We start from the raw sequence: 7,872 nt of genomic DNA, 5'->3' as shown, positions 1-7,872 counted from the left end.
GAAGGAAGGAAGGAAGGAAGGAAGGAAGGAAGGAAGGAAGGAAGGAAAGAAGGAAAATGGAGGAATGAAGGAAGGAAGGAAGGAAGCTGTGTTTATTTTTAGACTTTGGTTTGTTATAGTTTATTCTGGGATACATTTACATTTTAGAGCTTGGTACCCTCAGGGAAAATTATACTTGTAATAATTGTCTTCAAATTACTGTTGCCTGTAGCTTATACAGTCTCAAAATAGTTATTCAACCCTTTAGTTATGGAATTGGTCACCTTTTAATCTATGAGAAATACTGGCATATATTCTAAAACTCATTTGCAGAACCAAACTTTCTCTGTTTGTTCACATGGAAAATACGAAGGTATGACAGTGTCACTTCCAGTATGTGGTACACTATTTATTTCTTTATTTGCTTATCTCACATCCTGCAGCTTTCTGAATAGTTAGGAAAGGTGTAGACAATTAGTAGGTTAAATGTTAAAGCCAGCATTTTGCTCATTGCTTCCATGTTAGGGCGTAACATGGAAACCATGTATATAAGTCTGTTTCTGCTTTTGTTTTTTGAGATGAAAATGTTTCTCCTTTACTATTTAAACTTGCTATGGAGCTGAGAACTTCTGATCTCCCTGCCTCATGCATTCCAGGATAAAGGCATAAAAGCACCGTGTCTGTTTCATATGGTGCTGGCCATAGAAGCTCTGGCCTTGTGAATAGTAATCATGTGCTCTGCTATCTGAGTTATGACACCTCTCCTGAAAGTCTTATTTATATTTTCTCATTAAAATTCAGGCACAGATAATGCTTTATTAATGGCTTTAGGGAAACACACTACTGTTTTGATTTTTATACAACTTGAATCTCTATTTGGAGAGAATAAGTCTCCCTACAGAGCACCAGAGCACAATAGTCATGCAAGAATGTGTTGGATGGTGGATGGCAACCATGCTCATTCATCATCTGTTTGGGGTTGTTTGAGGTCATGTAGGCAACTTTTCTGAAGTTAGCTAAGTTCATTCACATGTCTGTGGCTTGACTGGCTGCTGATAATCTAGGCTGATCTAGATGATTGTCCTTGACTAGACTGAGCTATGCTCCAAATATTTCTTATCCTACAGCAGTGTGGCCCAGACATGCTACCATGCTGATGGGAGAGGGAGGGAAAGCCAAATAGAGACATTCCAGTACTTTTCAGGCCAAATCAAAGTCACGTGGCTGATCCAAATAGTTCAGACTGAGGCAGAAAAGCACAGTTCATGAACACCCCACGGAAGATTACTGGGGATCAGAGTCTTCATCTGGGTATATGTGCCCAAGCCTGATGACTGGCCCAGGTCTACTTCAGAGAGTGCAGAGGTGGAGCTAAGTAGATTTTTACAGAACTAGAAAACTAAGCCCTTCCAAAGAGTTACATGATAGATAACATTCTCTTTTTCTTCAGTGCATTTTAGTTGATTTTACTTCTTTTTTTCTGTATAGGAAAAAAGAAATCCTTGGTTTTAATATAGTCTCTGTGGCCTTGGTTTGAAACGATTCCCAAGGTAACGTATGAAAAGCTTCCAGCATTGTTAGAAGGGTGATATGCCACATTCCTGTTTGTTGTTTTGCTTAAAGGTGAATATACTAGGTTTTAAAGATGAAGGGATAGTTACAGTCCATCCTAAGAGCTCCTTTTGTTTAGGCAACAGCTGATGTCTATTTAATTTCGCATGGTTGCTGGACAAATGTTGTTCAAACTTCAGGTGTGGAAACATTACAGACGTCATGTCTCTGATGCAAGGGATAAATAGAAACTGTCTGGGTGTTGATTGGTGTTGGCAGTCGGTGGCGTGAATTCTCATGCTCCAGGATGACTTATTTTGCCACTTTTTTATAACTTTCTTCTCTAACTAAAGATGAGCAAGCAGGTCCAGTAAATGACACAAACGTATGTAGTGGAAAAAAAAAAAAAATCAGTGATCTGAACACAGAATTCAGAATTCTGAACACAGAATTCAGTGTTTTAAATTTGGCTTCAAATGGAATCTTCTTGGGGCTATGAAAACAATTTTCCTTCTTAATACCCCTTTTCCTGTTTCTGTAGCCATTTGCTTCTACAGTAACATTGGTGTGAAAGTATTACAGTTTTGTTTTGGTAAATTGCATGAGTAATCGTCCCCCTAGCACTTGCTAAGTTGTTGCTTCCTGTTTTAATGGCTGTAATATATTTGTAAACATGTTTCTAACTTACTAGAAAACATGTTGGTTCCATCTCATTTATTCGCAGACAACTTACTGTCTGTTGAATCTTCTGCTTCTTTTTTTTCTAATGACTCCTTTGAAATATTATTTTAATGAACCCATGAAACACATCATTGTATTCCTTATATTGTGGTTGGACTGCTAATGAGACTCATCCATTAACTAAATGGCTTTGTAGGCAATGCAAATGTAATAAATAAAGTTAGTCTTCGTGTCTTGATACTTTCTTGCTGATGGGCATACCACATGCGGAGAAGGTAATGTTTCATGACCAGGGCAGTTCAATTGGTAGGCAGATTGGGAATCTTTGCATGGAAAAAAATGAAGAATATCATAAAAGCAGAGCTGTAACCCTATTTTTTACTAATCAGGAGATAATGTATTTTGACTTCAGATATTCTAGTTCAAAATGATATGCCAATAGAAGGCACTAAGTATGCACATATCCATAGGAGTTGTGCTTCTTTGTAAATAACGAGGAAAAGAAAATATATTGAAAACCCCTTTTTCTCTCTCTCTTCTCTTTGCATATTCCTGGGTGAGTGCATGTGTGATGTGTGTGTGCACGTGTGTGCATGTTTGTGTGTGTGTAGGACGAATTTGGATATCGGTACTTTTTTCCTACCTTAGCTGAGTCAAGATCACTCTTCTGTTGTTTGCTGCTGTATATGCCAGGACCTTGACGGTCCACAGGTTTCTCTGCCTCACATCCCATTTCATCAAAGGAGCATTGTGGTTATAGAGAGCTGCAACTGGCTCTGCCTCTGGGTTTACCTGGCTTCTGGGAATTTAAATTCAGCTCCTCATGTTTCATACACTGAAGCCATCTCCCGGGCCATGGAAAATAAAAATTTACAAGAAAGCAACATCTATAAAATAGATTACATCAAAAAACTAAACTTAGATCAGTTTTATTTAATACCAGTATGAGCTTTGATTTTTCTGCCTCATCTGTAAGGCAACATCAGCATTAGAATTCTCTTCCATATCTAGTTTCTGTCAGATGTTGCTGTGACTACCAACTTCTTTTTTGATCCCATCTTTTTGCCTTGTTTGCACAAAAATGTTTGGGACCTTTACCTATCTAGTATCTCGTTGGTAAAAGCAATTGTAATTAGTATCTTCCTCATTATTTTCACATTGATCATGAAATGGTGCCTTTGACCGTAGATCAGTTAAAATAAGACATTACTATGTGACTATGATCTGAGTAGCCTGGCTGAGCTCAGTTCCCACAGTAAGTAAAAACCACAGCCTTTAAGGAAAGTATGCAGATTTATGGACATTTGTCCAGGAACTCTCCAAGGAGTGTCTGTTGGTCTGAAAACAGATAATAAGCTTAAGCCTGGCTCAGATTCTCTAGCCAGAGACTTCTCCTTTGCATCAAACCCACTGGCCTCAGAATCACCTTGACAGAAAGGAAAAAGAGGAAGAGGACCTAAAATAAAACTTTTCAGACAACAAAACTTGAAGATAGCGTTTAATTCTATAAGTAACATTCCTTTCAGAAATGACTATGATGCCTTGAGGTGAGAAAATTTTATGATTAGAACAAAATTTAAAAATCAATGGCAAAAAGTCATGTAAAGAAAGAGGCAGATGCAAGTTGGTTTCACAGTACATACTTGGAATCTCAGCCTTCAAAAGGTTGAGTCAGGAGAATGTCTAGTTTTAGATTTCTCTGAGATACAGAATTATAGGGTTTCAAAACCAAATAGACACTCACGTTGATGTTTCTATTATCTGTGAAGCCAGCTGCTTGTGTTTTGTTGGTTTGTTTGTTTTGAGATTGGGACTTATATAGACCAGGCTACCCCTTAACTGTCAATGTAGCCGAGGCTGAACTTGAACTTTTGAGTCCCTGCTTCAGTGTCCATCTTTTACAGGAAGGAATCCATGGTCCAGAGGGATACCTGTTAAAGCTATAGTAACACTCATTGATCATCTCTGCTAGACACTTGAAGGAGTTTGTGTGATCTTTCTGGGTGAGTCAAGTTATTAAAACCTCTATTACTTAGGGGTGGAATAGAGAATGTTCTTAGAACTTGAGTAAGGCATAAAATGTTGATAAAATCCACTTTAGAGCAGTTTGTAGCATTTAAGCCAAGAAATATTAGGTAATTTGAAATCTTAATTAGGCTAATCTGAAAAATGTCTGGGATTTGCCGAAAAATGATTTTGGATGGTGATTGAGGTATAAGTGGTACCATATCAGTGCTTTTCACATTCTATAAATGCAACTCTGAACTGGGTGGGGTATGGTTTGCTGTCTGCTGCACAGTGGAGTTAAAATGTAGCTTTAAGTGGCTCTATTTTTCACTTAGAAAAATAGTCTTGCAGATAATTATGAATCTAGGCTTCCCCCCACCCCCACCCTGCAACTTCTCTGACAAGCCACAAAAGTCAACATATCTCTTCGCACAAGTTTGGAGAACTCTAAAAACAAATCAAAGCTCCTGCTATTTCTGCAGTCTCTCCTCACTTTCCCCAACTCTTGATGGTTGCCTTTCACACCCTCAAGAAATAGCTTAACCTGAAATAATTTTTAGGGTGCACACACTGCCAAAGATACGGATGTGGGATTTAGTCTCTGCTGCGCTGCCATGGATGTGTGTCTCAGTCTGTGTCAGCACAAGTGAGAACTACTGGATGATGTGAAGGAGAACGGTTCCAGGCGTTAGGGGCCTCACGTTCACTCTCAAGAATTGTTAGCACTGTCATCTTTGTTGAACATATCTCATTTTGTATGCTTGCTAAGGTTTTGGCAGAACACACATACACACTGTACATACACCACACACTATCACACACACTATATACAAATACACCCCACACACGTACACTTACCACACACACACATGCTCACACATGCACTCACACATGCTCGTAATATACACACTCACACCTACACCGTTCACACCACATACACCACACTCACGTGGTCACACCACATACACGCTCAGAAATGTACACACACATACGCTTACCCACACTTATACACACAAAACTCACAACACACAACACACCAAACTCACCACCACACACATACACACTCACACACAGTCACATGTACACGTAATCACACCCAATTCATACCTCACACAGCCACACACACACCACACCCCTACCACACACATAAACACACATACATACCATAAACACAAATGCCACACACACCATATCATACACACCAAACACACACACTCACAAACATAGCACACACACATACACATATGCATATACACAGACACTGTTGAAAATAGCAAACTGTAACTGTAGGACAGAGAATGAGAAGTGCTAGCAATTTCTAGTAAAATTGCCTTCTGTGCACAGACAGAGAAAGTGCACTTTGCCAGGATGTTTTTGAAATGATTAATTAGTTGTTAGGAATTATTCTGGAGATCTGCTAAGCCACTCAGCAGTAATTTAAAGTTGGCAACCTGTTAACAGTTCCCCGTCTGCTCCATTGAAGTTGGCCAGCTCCTGTTGGAAAACTGGAGTTGCGGAGTTTGAAAGCAAAGTGCAAAATGGCACCCGGAAAAATCGGAGCTGTCGCATTAAATTATATCGCAGTTGATGACAGGTTACAAGAGAAAGTTATACAGGATTGTATAAGTACAAGCCACTGAAAACTCACCCAGTGCTATTCCAGGTGTCCACCATTCTTAGAAGTTATTTTCTGTCCAAAATAGGAGAGTTCAGGGCTTTCACAGATGAAGATAAAGTGGAAAATGAAAGTTTATTGTTATGGACAATTCATCCATGAAGACTTAGACTATAGATGGAGAAGATGGTTTATTCTACCATATGGCAAAGTTTCATGTTGCAGCTTAGATTATCAGCAAGAGAAGAGACACTGTGAATTTGGCTACAGAAATTGCAACATGGAGTATTGGGAATCTTAGAGTAGCGTTAGTAACCTCTCAGAGCCAGCAGGTCAAAGGCTTGTCTTTCTCCAGCGTGGCAGATGAAACCACATAACACGGTGGAAGGGGTAGTGCAAGTGTCTAGATGTGCCTCCCTCTGCCTGCCTGCTGCCCCCCTTAACTCTCAGGAGGACCGCTAGAACACTTGGCCGTTATAAGAAGCTCACTGTTAGACATACACACCGGCCCACCCTCTCTCTGCCCACCCCTGTCTCCTGTCTCCTATTCTTGCAGACTTTCTACTAAATTTCAGAATTCAGTAGAAGATAGGAGGTATAAATCTCCTCACAAATTTTGGTAATGCTTTACGGGGTATCCCCAGTAGTGAAAGAGTTAAATTGGGCCATTCTGCTGGGTTTTTCTTCCCCCAAGTATATTGATTGAACTGCATTTTAACTGACCTTATAATATATTGAGCTGCATTTTGACAGACTGGATAGAAAGTATAATTAATTACATAAAGTTAAATATATAAACTTATATTCACCTGCCGGAATTTAATTTCTTATTTTAGAAATCCATGCTCTCAGGTTAATGGAAGGAAGTTTTTATTATCTTTTATGAATTTCACTCCTTTTTTTCCTGTGGAAATATGTATTCTAGATACTGAGCAACCTCAAATCTGGTCCCCAACATCACTGTCCACCCTGGTATCCAGGAGACAGGAGCCAGCTTTGCCACTCCTCCTCCATGAATGCAGAGGCAGCTGTTGTGACTCCTCAGGTGCCTCAGCCTCTGGGGCAGGAGGATGTTGCGCCGTCCTGACCATTCTAGGACGATGTGGCTCTCTTGCTGTTGTTTTCATCTTAGCTTATGACAACTTAGGGTTTGAATATAACATTCGCATATTCTTGAAATTGAAACACAAGAAGGCGGCACCTCAGGCTGGGAAATATCTCAGCTGGAAGGAGCTGACTCTGAAGACTGCAGCCCATGTGGAAAGCTGGGTGCAGTGACACACGCTTATGATTCCAGCACAGGGGAACAAAGGAATCGCCCTGGATTCGTTGGCCAGTCTAGTTTAATTGGTAATCTCCAGACCAATGAGATGTTCTGTCTCAAAAAAAGAAAGCCAGGCTTCCTGATGACACTGGAAGTCACTTTTGGCACACACACATGCACGCAGGTATTCACACACAAACACATCCAAATGAATACACATGTACATGCATACATGCATGAAAAGTCTTTTATCTTGTTGTTGTTTATTTCGCCTATGGTTGGTGACCTACGAAGGGACTGGGACCATTTTCTATATAACTCTTCTACTCTGATATTTTATCCTTTTTCCAAGCTGGGCTCACAGCTCACTCTCACTATTGTCATGCCATTTCTGTCCTTCCCTCCACTCCCAGCCTCCAATATCTAGATAGAGGGACTGTCGGGGTGCAGATAAGCTACCTTCTCTACCACAGTGCTCAGTTGTGCTTTGCTTTGGGAAGGTAGGACAACTCAGTTCATTTTCTGAAATATTAGCTGTTAAGCCTCAAATGCTAGTGAGACCTACTAGTTTTTTCTCTTGCTATAGTTCACAAAGTCCTCAGGGTGGTCCAGGTCCCTGAATACGGGGGTGAAGACAAAAACAGTGACAGAGCAGATCTGTGGGGTTGCCTCTCGGTTGTCATGGTAAGCACACCTTTGCTAAATCATATTCTCTTCTAGAGGGCATCCCTCTTGTTGTCATGTGAGAAGGCAGTGGAGCATAGTTAATATCAGC

At 40.2% G+C, this 7,872-nt stretch overlaps 1 protein-coding gene across 3 annotated transcripts in view; it reads left to right on the top strand.

Annotated features, from left to right (window-relative positions):
* Fhit (fragile histidine triad diadenosine triphosphatase) overlaps nt 1-7,872 on the top strand; it is a 1,508,502-nt gene that overhangs the window by 877,834 nt on the left and 622,796 nt on the right. The gene's annotated exons all lie outside the window — the stretch shown is intronic.

Source organism: Psammomys obesus, unplaced genomic scaffold (genome assembly GCF_907164565.1).
Source record: "Psammomys obesus unplaced genomic scaffold, mPsaObe1.curated_primary_1811, whole genome shotgun sequence".
Classification (NCBI taxonomy): domain Eukaryota; kingdom Metazoa; phylum Chordata; class Mammalia; order Rodentia; family Muridae; genus Psammomys; species Psammomys obesus.
Note: the sequence above shows the minus strand (reverse complement) of the source record. Positions and strands in the feature narration are given on the sequence as shown.